This window comes from Aegilops tauschii, chromosome 1, assembly GCF_002575655.3.
Source record: "Aegilops tauschii subsp. strangulata cultivar AL8/78 chromosome 1, Aet v6.0, whole genome shotgun sequence".
NCBI classification, from domain to species: Eukaryota; Viridiplantae; Streptophyta; class Magnoliopsida; order Poales; family Poaceae; genus Aegilops; species Aegilops tauschii.
Window position 1 is genome coordinate 451,281,247 of NC_053035.3, and position 12,908 is coordinate 451,294,154.

The 12,908-nt window shown below is 47.0% G+C and overlaps 1 long non-coding RNA gene across 2 annotated transcripts; it reads right to left on the minus strand.

The window, feature by feature from the left end:
- Positions 1–8,330: 8,330 nt before the first annotated feature.
- On the minus strand, positions 8,331–12,679 carry LOC109753964 (uncharacterized). Of its 2 annotated transcripts, XR_012186887.1 has the most exons (7): positions 12,048–12,679; positions 11,547–11,963; positions 11,380–11,465; positions 9,879–10,701; positions 9,613–9,801; positions 9,220–9,320; positions 8,331–8,635 (listed from the first exon to the last, which is right to left on the minus strand). It is a non-coding gene; the product is annotated as an uncharacterized lncRNA (long non-coding RNA). The 2 variants fall into 2 exon arrangements; XR_012186888.1 differs by lacking the exon at positions 9,220–9,320.
- Positions 12,680–12,908: the final 229 nt, after the last annotated feature.

Consider the following 12,908-nt stretch of genomic DNA (forward strand, 5'->3'; position numbering starts at 1 on the left):
ACCCCACCTCGAGCTTCACTACACCCCTCAACTCCCCTTCACCTCTGTATAGGTCTAAAAAAGTGTTTGCTTGACTAACAAATTAGCTACGGCTCCAGTTTTTGAAAAGCTTGTTGTGGCTAACAAAAATTGCAAATTAGGAGGTCGGCTACCTTCAAAGCGGAGGGATTGAAGAGGTTATTGGAGGCCGCGGTGGAAGCAGGCGGGGCTCGACCTTGATGTAGCGTCGCTGAGGCCTTGGAGGAGGCGGCGAATTCCTGGAAGCAGGCGGCGGCTGGACCTTGCTGTACCGTCGCTGAAGTATTGGAAGAGGCGGTGGCGAGGTCCTGGTGGATGACGTCGCGAGATCCTGCTTCTTCACTGTAGGCGACGGCGGCGGCGTGATGGACGGGGTGGGGCGGGGGGGACTGGGCCGAGACGATGAGAGGCGGCGGTGTGGTCGAGGTACCTAGGGTTGCGCCATGGAGGGCATGAGAAAGGGCGAGCGTGTAGAGATTTGGGTGGGGATTGGGGAAGCAAGGTGTCTCTTTTCGTCAGCCAGTGGGGTCTCGTGGTGTGCGATGGCAAGGTTGTAATTTCTTCCCAACTCCATCATACTACCTCATTTCCGATTTATATAACTCCATATGCACAACAACGGTCGCCTCCCAACCCTAACCGCAAACTCGGTCCTTCTTCTCTTTCCGATCCAGCAGCCTCGTCGATAGCAAGAGGAGTGGGGACCCGCCATCTCATTTTTTTCTTTAGGGTATTGCTTCTTCAGTGACACAGACAAGGTGGTGACGACGATGGCGTGTTGGAATAAGGTCTTTATGGTCTCTTCCTACCTCGACGCCGTCTGATCCAATACCGACGAAGGGCGTGTGAGAGTTTATGTCCCCTGATCTGTTGGTTCCCTTCAGATCTTGGCGGCTCATGGGCAGGGAGCCCCTCCCCTATGCCTATATATATATACTTACTTAGGGTGTGCCCCCTCTTTTTCACACAATTTCTGTGCAAAAGGATTGCCCCTCCCTCTCACTAGTTCTCCACAAAATTGTTCCACTGCAAGGCTGCTCCTCCTTCCTCTAGTTCTTCGGCAACGCCAAGCTCTGGATGGCGAAGCGCTGATCTCATACGCGTGCAACGCGTAGAGAGATCGTACGTTTAAGGAACTGATTGTGGGAAGATTCGAGGGACTTCAAAGACGATCTTCATCAACTTTTTTTCCGCGGCAACTCTAAGTTGTTAACGATCAGATCTAACTTTCTATGCATCTTCATAGTGGTCCCGATTTATGAATCGTAGGACGATTTTTTTTGTCTCTACTACGTTTCCAACAACTTCGGCGCAGCTTCCTGATGTCTCCTTAGAGCGGCGAGGTTAGGATTTCTTGTCATGCATATGCTAAACGGTGTCCTAGACTAGGGGGTAGGGGTGGGCATAAAAGACTGAGCATCAAAAACCGTACCGAATAAACCGGTATCGAACCCGGATTCACCGAAACCGAATATTTCAACCAGAAACTTTGGTTTGCAATCCTAGAGAACCGAATCGTTCCGTGATTTCGGTTGTACGTGTGTGTCGAGTACCCGAAGTCCCGAATAACACCAAAGAAAGAGGCCCAACTGCAGTTAAAAGTTCACAGCCCACATCGTTGTTTTCACCCTGGCTAATCCACAACACCTCATTAAAAAATAGAAGTCCACAACTGCCATTCCCGTGATCCCGTCCATCGCTTATCTCTTCCTATTCTTTTACTAAGAAAAACTTATCTGTTCCTGTAACCCTCGCAGCCCCATCTCGCTGACTTGCAGTCGCAGGCTCGCAGCCCCATCTCACCGGCTTGCCGCGGCCTCGATTGCCGCCCATGGCTGGAGGGATTCGTAGGGGAGGACGCCGGTGCGGAGCTCGTCAAGGAGCGCGCTGAAGCACGAAGAGAGCGAAAATACAATGGAAGATCATGATGCAGAAGTTGGAGAGTCCTAAGTGTAAGTGGCCATAATATGGTCATTTACAATATTTAAAGTGAGACACCATTTCAAATTTTGAAACATAGGAGAATAGGCATGACTAAGTTGATTGCACAAGACCATGGACCGGCTAGGTTTGGTACATTGTCAAGTTGTAGTTGCAATTTGTTCGCTCTCTTACATTATATTATCGAATTAGAAGAATTCGTTGGGGAGAGAAACTAAAACCATGAGCATGATTATGAGTGAAGTTGCATTTCTGTATTTCTTACTTCAGTGTTTTTACAAGACTGTTGTTCTCACGCTTGAAATAGTAGTGTATTTGTTTTGGAAGGTTGCTAATGCACATGTGGATAGAAGTGCTATTTGTTTATTCTGTTGGTCCCACATGTGAACTCACCCACTCCAACCTTTATAAGTAGTATAAGTAATAGGAAAGATTGTCATTTCACTCATTTCCTACAACCCATATGTGAGGTTAGTATGGTTTGCACAGGGAGGGACATTAATTTCACACGGATGCCCACAACTTCCCCATCGCCTCTATTTTTATGGACAGATTCTAACATCTCGTTGATCTCAAAATCAATTACCTGACCCAACTGAAGTTGACATTTTTTTAGACAGAGAACCAAATTGAATTGCTTAGGGAAGTTAGAGAGCACATTTGATGTTTGTGATAATATATATACATTTATGTATACCTTCTCACAATGCAAGAGATAACCATGTAAATGAACTGAATAGAGAGCCAGTAGACCGACAATTATAAAGATAACCGAACATCAATGTGATCCAGATACATATTGGTTCCAAGCTTATTGCTGCCTGCTTTGCACGAGATTTTTTAGATACCAGACAGTTAATTGAAAAATCTAACTACTAACCAAAATAAAGCTAAAGATATAAGTAGATGATCTAAACCAGAACCAACTCATAGTTTTGGGCATCCACAAGTCGAACCCTTAAAACAAAGAGCTGAAACGCGTAGGCAAGGAAACATACAATAATTCATGCAAAGCACCTATCAAACAACCTTCTTAGGTAGGATATATATTACATTCGCATGCATTATGCAGAAGCAACAAAAGAAGACTTCAGAGGAGGCATTGCAGTAGACAAAGTGTAGACAAAGAAGGTTCATCTCTCACGTCGCCGTGATCCTGTTCATCCCCACCCGCCAACACCATGCACGACTCTAAAGAACTGATTTGCAGTAGTCAGGGTGTAGACAAACAAGGTTCATCTCTCACGTGGCCGTGATCCTGTTGACCCCCACCCGTTAGCCATGCACAACTCTAAAGAACTCATTTGCAATCAACTCGAACATCTTAACTCCCCATCTAAGTGTTTCTTCACCTTCCTGGTTTTTCTGCAAAAGTACCCAATCATTCAACCATCTGGCAATGCGAATGTAATATATATCAAACAATGTAATATATTGGCAGGAACACGAGGATCATTAATCTTGTTATTATCAAATATTATGCTATTTCTTAATATCCAAATTGTCCATAGAACTACTGAGACACCAACCAACATCATGTGCCTTTCAGCTTTTGCAAAAACTAAAACACTTCTGCTTCTGTACACCCCCCTAAACACAAGGACGGCTTAGACGAACTCATACCTCTTCATAACAAAGGGCATGATGGTTGTATCTATAATACCTAAATAGTTCATCCCCACTAACTTATTTCTCTCGACATGCAGCCTGTCCACATCAGCGATCAACATGCAGCCATCCACATCAGCTAATCTGCCACATCATCGAGTTTTTTTTCCTATTCTCTGAGTCAGAAATATGTATACGCTGTACAGCTGTTGGGCTTGCACATCCTTTTTTTTATTTAAAATCGCAAAAAACTATGAGGCTAGCAGGATCCAAACTATCAACTTCATGGTTTAGAGTTCAACATAATAACCAGCCAGCTACCACCAGTTCACATGATTACAAGCTTCTTTCTCAATCTTTTCTTCTTTCCTCTTTTCTTTTTTCTTTTTCCTTTTTCTTGTTATCTCAAATGGTTTTTTTCGGTTTATATTTTATTTTTTCCTTTCTTTTTTCTGTTCCTTTTTTTGTTTTTGTTTTCTTTTCTTTTGCAATGTGCAAACTTTTTTCAATTTTGTTTTTCTAAAAAATGAGTGAACTTTTTCCAAATTTGAGATTTTTTTCAATTCGTAAACATTTTTTAAATATTGATATTTTTTCAAAATCGATGAACTTTTTTCAAAATGAATGCATTTTTTAATTCAAGGAATTGTTTTTCCCAAAATTGTTGGAATTTTTTCAAAATCGATGCACTTTTTTCAAATCTTTGAATTTTTTCCAAAATCCGAGAAATTTTTCTCGATTCATGGTATTTTTCAATTTGTGAACATTTTGCAAATCCACTAATACTTTTTGAAATCTATGAACTTTCCAAAAAGATCAACCCATTTTGAAAGTCAACGGTCAATTTGTTGTTCAGGTCAACCATGAAGAAGGGTTTCTTTTGTCCAACAACGAAGAAACCATCGGGTGTATGCTCTTGACGAGCGACAGCTGATCGCTCATGTAGTTGGGCATGGCGTGCGAGTGCTACGTCCGCTGGAGCTAGGCAAGTGCACTGGGCTCGACGTCGTCGACCTGTCCATGAACCCGAGAAGCACATGTACGCTACGTGCAAAGCTAGCTCAAACAAGCAGACTAGCATCTTGATCGATTTTGTCTAGCACACGTATGTGCAACTCGCCGGAGACCGCCGGCATGGTCGGTTCGCTCACCAAGCTCGTTCTTGGCGGTAACCGGCTGTCCGGTCAGATACCTCTGGAGATCGGCGGCAACTCGCTGTCTGGCGCGATACCGGCGAGCATCGGCAAGATTCTAGGTCCGATTGATCTTGACCTCAGCTGCAATGGCCTGTCGGGTGCAATGCCGAAGGAGTTCGCCGGGCTCACGTGGCTCGGCGTGCTCGACGTCTCGCACATCCATCTATCCATTCCAGCAACCTCCAGCTGATGTCTGCTCGCCAGAACCTCGCCGTGCTCAACGTCTCCTTCAACAATTTCTCCGGGCGCGCGCCGGAGATGGAATTCTCCGTGACGTTGAGGGCAACCCAGTGCTCTGCATCTCCCGGTGCCCGGGGACACCAGTGACCGCGAGCGCACGGTGCAGCGCGCCCCTCGCGTAGCGTCGCCACGGCCGCCCTGCTCTCTGATCTCATGGTCCTCCTGATTATCGCGGCGGTCGTCCTTCTCGGCCGCCGGCACCAGCGCTCGGGCATCGAGGTGGTTCGACTTGACGGCAAGGATCTCCGGGGGTACAATCGGGGAATGTGTTTGGGATTTCGACCAGGAACAACCAAATCTTCTGACTACGTGCTCTCCGCTGACGTGGTGACTGTGGTACGCCGCGGCGTACATGTTGCGTATGCGAATATGTAGCCCAGGCGTGACAAGTTCAGGGCCGTATAGAAGCTGTATTGGTAACTTTCGGGACTGTATTGAGGCACTTCACAAGTTCCAGGACCATTCTAAACACTGCCCCCAAGTTTAAGGATCAACAGTGCATTTTACTCACTGCTGCACAACAAAATATCAAATTCCTCATGTCATATAACCAGGGCCTGTATCTACAAATGGAATTCATCAGGCACCCAACCTGCAATAAGAATGAAAAAAACACGTTAATAATTTAAGGGGCTGGTAGGACTTCTGAAACACCTGTATGCCAAATGAAAGGGCAAGGTACACTGACCAAATCTGGAGCTAAAATACATTACTTCTACTCCATCTTTTGGAATAAGGGGTGCCCCTCGCGACGGAGGTCACAATTCAGAAGCCCGGTATCATTAGTATCCGTTCTGAAGCAATTTTTACAAAGTTGCAACATGTACAGTTCAGCGAATATGCGGAGACCCACTTCTCGCCCCGTCCCTCGCGTCGCCTGAGCCGGGCGACTCAGGGAACCCTAGCCGCCGCCGGCCGGGCCCTCCACCTCCCGTCCACCCCCCGCGTCGCCGCTGCCGGAGGGCCGGCCGCCGAAGCCGCGCCGGGCCCCGGGATGGTGGCGGCGGGGCCGTTTTCCTCTTCCCCATCGCCCCTTTACCCTCCCCCACCCAGATCCAGCCCCTGGCGACGCCGGCGGCCTCCACCTGCGGCGACGGCAGCCTCCCCGGTGGTTTCTTCGCTGGCAATCTCGGCGCGGGTGGCCTCCCCCTGGTTTGGATGGCCTCCCCCGGCCCAAATGGGATCTGGGTTGGCCGATCTGCCATAGCAACCGGCGCGCCCTCCTCGCTGTGCCCCTCTCCCCCCTCCCAGACCCCCACCACCCTCACCCCCTGCTCGGCTCCAGGCCTGCCTCCCGATGAGGCGGCCGTGGAGGCGTGGGGTTGTGCCCAGCGGCGGCTGCTTCCTGCAGTGCGTCCGCCCGGGGTTTTGGCTGCGCGTGAGCTTCACCACCCACCCCCTTCCCCAGCAGGGGCGGCTTTGGCCCGGCGGCAGTTGACTTGCACTCCTTCCTGCGTCCACGGTCGGCCGTCGTGGCTGCGGATCCGGCGCGCCACGGTGGTTGCGCTCTTTCCGGCACCTTTGGCTCGTTGGTTCCTCGGAATCTCCGCACCATCACCGTGCTGGTGTCCTTGGTTGGCCGTCCATCCCGGCGCATCTTTGCTCTCGGCCTGCTTCGGGAGCTGCGTCCTCTTCCAGCTCCTTGGGTTTGCCTGTGCTCTGCTACTCCGGTCCCGGTGGCCTTGATCTGCGCTCTTTCCAGATCCTAGCTTGTCGGGGGCTGCGGCCACCGTCACATCCTACCGCCATTCACTCCGCTCAGCCATGCATCCTTACCCTCCTCCAGAGCGGCGCCCGGTGCCTCCTTCGGCGTCGGGCATGGCTCCCCTTCCTATAGTCGCACAGCTTGGGGTTGCTCAGAATTTGGCCAAGGCGAAATCCTGCATTCTATGCTGGCAGCGGCGATACTTGTGGGTGTCGTTCCCTTCTTGAAGGTGCTGTCATAGCCGTGATCTGTGCCCCTCTTTGAGCTTCAGGGGAAACCCTAGATCCGATTTGCCGGATCGGACAGCGGCGGCGGCGTCTTGTTGTCGTTCTCCTTCGTGAAGGCGTTGTCTTGTTTGCTCGCAGCTTCCTCGGTGCTGACTTCGGAGATGTCGGTCGTCTTGTTGTTGGTCGGATTGTTTCTCTGGTCGGCGAGTTTAGCTATGTTTTTCTTTGCTTGGGTCGAGTTTCTCATGTCCCTCTATGCTGGGCACCATGTTCACGCCTCTGTAAGCGTTCATGACACTAGATGACTCGTTGCGCCAAATGTCGTAGAGACCCATTTGAAACCATGTACAAATTGAAAATATTTGCATTTGTTAGTAATTTTAGGTTTTAAAAACACCTAGGATAACATGGCTAACCCTTTTATATACAAACAATAAAAATGGCTTATCTTTCAAAATATATACTTAAGCCCTGTTCGGAACTTCCCCGCTCCGCAAAGTTAGGGAGTTGGGTTTTGGCAGCTCCATCAAATTCAGGTAAAGTATGATCCGCTCCCGGAGCGGAGAGAAACCGAACGCAGCCTTAAGCATGCATAATTTTTTATGTTATTTGAGTAACATGAAGGCATAATTTTAAATTTTAATTCAAACCAAGAAACAAATGCAAAATTTTGCTTAACATAAGAATGCAACAAAATAGATCATCAAGAGGTCCAAATAGTTGAGCCTGCTATTAGAAGTCTGAGTAGGTGTAAACTTGCATTCAAAAAAAGAGTAGCTATAAACATAGCCAAATGGTGCGAAGACCAATTTAAACCAGGAACTAAAACAAATTATTTTGCTTAATTTAGGAGCATTTGATGTTGACTTGGAGTTGTTTGCGAAGAGGTGTATGCTATTGCAGGTCTACAGCAACACTGAATCTTTTCCAATGGTAAAAAAAGAGGAAAATGTTTTTTTCTTAATCATGGAAGATTGTTTTCAAATAGATAATGACACAAAATCATCAAAAATGTATTTTTCGTGTGAACAGAAGGCTGATCTTGTTTCATTGGTCACTGGCCTGTATGTTGTTGTCCGCGTCAAACAATGACCCCTTCCACCTACACTTCCCCTTGCACTTGTCTGTCCAAGTAACAGGAGAATTATCTGCTACAGGGACAAAAAGATTAACGCCTTTTCCTGACTACATATATATTTGACATGTGTTATAAATATCAAAGTAAACAATTCATGATTCCGATCCCATTCACGTATTTTTGTAGGAGCCACACCATAATTCAATCACATTTACATTTCTCGCTCTGATTACGCTACTATAAGGAACAAAGGGGACAACTCCTAGGAATAATAATATCAATACGACTATAGGAAAATAAATTAACACATGTAGATATGACCACGGACAAAGCAAACTTTGCTACATAATTTATCATAACATCTTAATGCTTGTAGCTCTCAAGTGTGAACAAAAGAAAACATATGATCCATCAAACATTGTTAACCATTACTCCACTTCAAGTTCTAGGATAAGGTTGCTTCTTGCCGATGACTCCTTTGGCCTCTCCTCCGATTGACAGGATGCTGAAGCTACACTATTGCTGATGGCCCCTTGGCTAGCTTCTCTTATCGGATTGGCAGGCTGTTGCAGCTACCAACCAAATACATCCACACAGGTTTGTATGCAGCTCCCACAAGGACCTAGGCACACACAAATGGCCAGCATAGTTAGCACCAATTAACAGGGGCCAAAATAAGCAGACATGCCACACACAAAAAGAATCAAACGACAGTTTATCACTGGAACAGAGACATAGAAGAGAGCCAAAAATACCCCATGGCTTTGTCGATGGGGGATGATCACAGCAATCTGGACGCTGCATGTATCTCTAGATGGATAATGGCAACAAAAAACACATGCGAGCAACCAAAAGAAAGAGAACATCGTAAATAAAATCAAAATAAGGGTGCAAACATAAAAGCAATTCAAATAAAGTAGCATGGATCCTATCTCAGATATTTCCCAAGGCAAACCATATTTCAATATCCCAAAGAGAAAGATTAGAAATGTGTCATCACAAGAAAATTGCTCAGTGGATGCATGGCAGCATACTATCAGCAAACATACCCAGCAACCTGAGATTAATACTCACAATTCAAGAGCTTCCATGAAAGTTGTGAATTTATACAAACAGAAAGGTATATAGGACTTGATACTAACTTAGAATCACAAGATTCAACCGATTTTGTAAAGGAAATGGCAAAGAACCATGACCTATCATCACCTGAGGGTTCTTCCCGTAAGTAAAACAACGTTCACGCTTAGCATGCTTATTTCAGAAAGCTATCTCCGCTAGTAGTTGGTAGTAAGTTAAGAACCAATAGACTGCATTAAAGATACTTGAAAAAAGGGCACACATTAGGTGTTTTGAATCTTGGGTAAAAATGGTAGTACGAACAATAATAATGGAGGTAATCATCTTTCGTATACAGGTACATTCAAAACACATATAGTATAGTGGGATAGAAATATTGAGAAACAACAACAGCAAAGGCAAACTACATCTATGACCATGAGCCATAATAGGGAAACCCATCAGGCAAATATATTGTTTGTAAGGGCCTATCCTGCAATTTAAAAGACATGTAATGAAGAAAACAGATGCTGAAAGACTAACCTCAACCAGCGTCATGGGCTGCGGAAATAGCTGTTAATCAGCCAAAGGAGCAAGGTGGAGCAATCGAGCGAAAGGGAGGGAGGTCCACACATTTGCAGATGAACCAGTGACCTCCTCCTTTCCAAATCAGCCATATTCAAATACACAGTTTACGGAACCTTCTCCATATATGGGTTGGAGGCAGCACCGCTGCAGATCCTATAATTTGCTTACGACCCAAATGCATCTGAACTATAGCGACTACTAAAAGGGTAGGCACAAGTTACCATATGTCTAAATAATGTACTGGACAAACACATGGCTGCAGTCTCTGAAAAGGTCAGCACCAGCAAACATTGATGCTTCTAGTGAAATTTGTGAGTAGTGGACAGAAAAATGAAAGTCAATTTAGTATATTTCATTCGAATGCTAAGAAATGGAAGTTAAATATATAAACCAATTAAAAAAGAGGACACTGACAAACATTTCATACATATTTCGGCAGGAATAGACCTAACAAATATTAACTTATATATGTCAGAAAGTAGTGAAGTAAAAAACCCTCTGCATCCGAACCACTTCATTGCAACATTAAAATGAGACAGATTCCCTAGCCAAATTTGTAGCTGTAATACATAGTTCGGAGGCTGAATGATATTCCCAGTAGTAAACTGAACTATAGCAGGTGCTACGGTCAACCATCTTTACTGTAACAACACGATCATATTCCTAAGAAACTATCATCTGCATTGGTTCTTTCTCAGGTTTAGGATATCCATTCCCCACATGGAAATGCAACCCAACATGATATCCTTTACGCTTACACTTCAACAGAAACATGAATCAGTACAAAATTGTTAATCCACTTACCTGCAATCCATCTTCAGAGATCACTCGAAACAATGGTCGTAACTTCTATGTATTAATTCCTTGATACTTCCACTTTGTAAGATTATTTGTGAAAGTATACTCAATAGAAAAATACTCATGAAAGTACACTGTTCCAAAATGGAACAATAAATTTGATGCGAACTTGACAGTCTGAAGCTGAACTCATACCGTCAGGCCATATAAGCATTTTGTTAAGGAATGGTCTGAATCATAACTACCCTGCCAGGAAAGAAACTCGCACAATCAGGATCATTATACACTAAGAGGAAGGACTAAAGGAAAAATGCAGTCAAATTAAAATACTAACACACAAAGCTCAATCAGTACCAAGAAAAGGGGCCGGCAAAAGATGTACAGTTGAACTGAACTGAATGTTGTCGGGGCTAAATGGCACGAACACATCTATTTAACTATTGCACCACATCGAGTTGAAAACGAAAGGATGGCTCATTAGCTAATCGATGCAGGAAACTACTATCACAATGTATTGAAAATCATCATCAGGTTCCATCTGTATTATTGGTTGGACTACACAAAATGTGAAATATGGTCTTGTCTACGGGGATTCTAACCATTGTGTGGGATCAATGATACAATTTTGGAGCATACTTGAGAAACTTTTAGAGGACGTGTAAATCTCATTCATGTGATCTCATAAGTATTCTCATTCCTGCAACCTGAGTACAGCCAGCAAATAGAAGCAGAATCATCTAACAAGAAAATAGATGTAAACTTTTTTGAGGCAGAAATATATACCTAAACAAAGAAACCTCATACATATATCCATGCAAGGAAAAAACTGTAGCAGCACCAGATTTAGAATGGTGCAGGGGGATAGGTTGATCTGTAAGGCCAGAATTAGAGAGATGGATGAATCATAGAAATATGATATCTTACCAGCAAATATTCTGGGCCTAATGAGTCTTCAAACGGATATTGTACTCCCTTATAAGGAATAACAATCAGCATACTTTAGAAGAAATCTAGACGAGGGGGAAAAAGCTTCAGATGTGTGCATAAAAAAAAAATCACACACACAGGTTGAAGGAGGAGCTCAGGTCGACCTGGTGCTTCACCGTACTTGAGGGAACCACAGCCCCTGATGCACCCAGGGGAGGGCTTACTGGATTTGAAGAGAAAAGGAGGCGGCGGCCGTTGAACTCGCCGCCAGTGACGGCGCAGCTGCTCCTGTCGAGCGTGCGGGCCACAACAGCGGTGGTATGGTTGAGGACTTGCGGCAGTGCGTCAGGCCGACCAACAGCAGCTGCAGTTGCTCCTGCTGCACCGGCCAGCGAGCCTCCCTCCACTTCCGACCCCGCCTTCTTGCTCCTGCTGCTTCGGCTGGCGAGCCTCCCATCACGGCCCATCCATCCCGTATTTGCCGCTGCACCAACCCCTACCACTCTCCCCCGCAGGCCCCGGCCTTCGGTCCAGACCCACCCCGTGCGCCACCAGCCTTGACCCGACCCGTGCGCCACCAGCTTTAACAGTAAGAAAAAAAAATGTGTGATGGGGTGACTGTACTGACAACAGAGAACAAATCACACGGGTGCCCTCTTCTGTACCATGCGCTGCCGCCTGCTTCTTTGGCGAGTACCACCTCGGCCAGCTTCTGGAGTCCAGCCGCCGCCGCCGCCCTGGATGCCGGTCCCGTCGCCTTTCCCTCCTTGGCTGCCAGGCGAGCGACCTCGCCGGCACAGGCCGACGCCGACCGGCAAGTCGGCAACCCTCTCCCGTCCGTTGTCGGGCCTCCCTCCCCTATTTCTTCTCTCTTTCTCCCTCGCAGCCTAGTGCCGCGCGCTGGCCTGGTACGACCTCCATCGCGCGCCGCCATGGCCACGGCCTCCTCCTCCTCCTCCTCCTCATGCATCTGCCAACACCACAGCCACTCACCTCCGCCGCGACGAATAGCGCCGCAGCCTGGTGTTGCACGCCGCCATGACCACGACATCCTCCTCCTCACACATCTGCCATCACCGCAGCCACTCCTTCTGCCGAGCACAGGCAGATGTGGCCATGCCCGTGCGGAGGAGCGGCGCCGTGCTGCACCTTGAGCGCCGGGGAAGAGGCCCATAAGAACATGCCAGGGTGGTCGACGATGAGGCGTGGAGAGAAGGCGGCGGTGCGGGAGGGGAGGCAGGACGGCGCGGAAGGGAAGAAGAGGACGTGGGGCTCGAGGATTCGCCCCTGACGCGCTTGGATCGACGCGGTGCGGGGAGAGGATGGGATCGACGCGGTGCGGGCCACAAGCGCTGCCAGCCCGTTCTTTTCCACCCAAGCACAAACGCGGGCTGTGACTGCGAGACGGGTCCTGCATACAAGAGTGGCCCAGCCGTCAGTCGCTCTAGCCCGATTATGCAGCGTACAGAAGAATGAGCGTCTGGATTTTCACCAGATCATGAAACGTACGCTGACAGCAGCCAGCG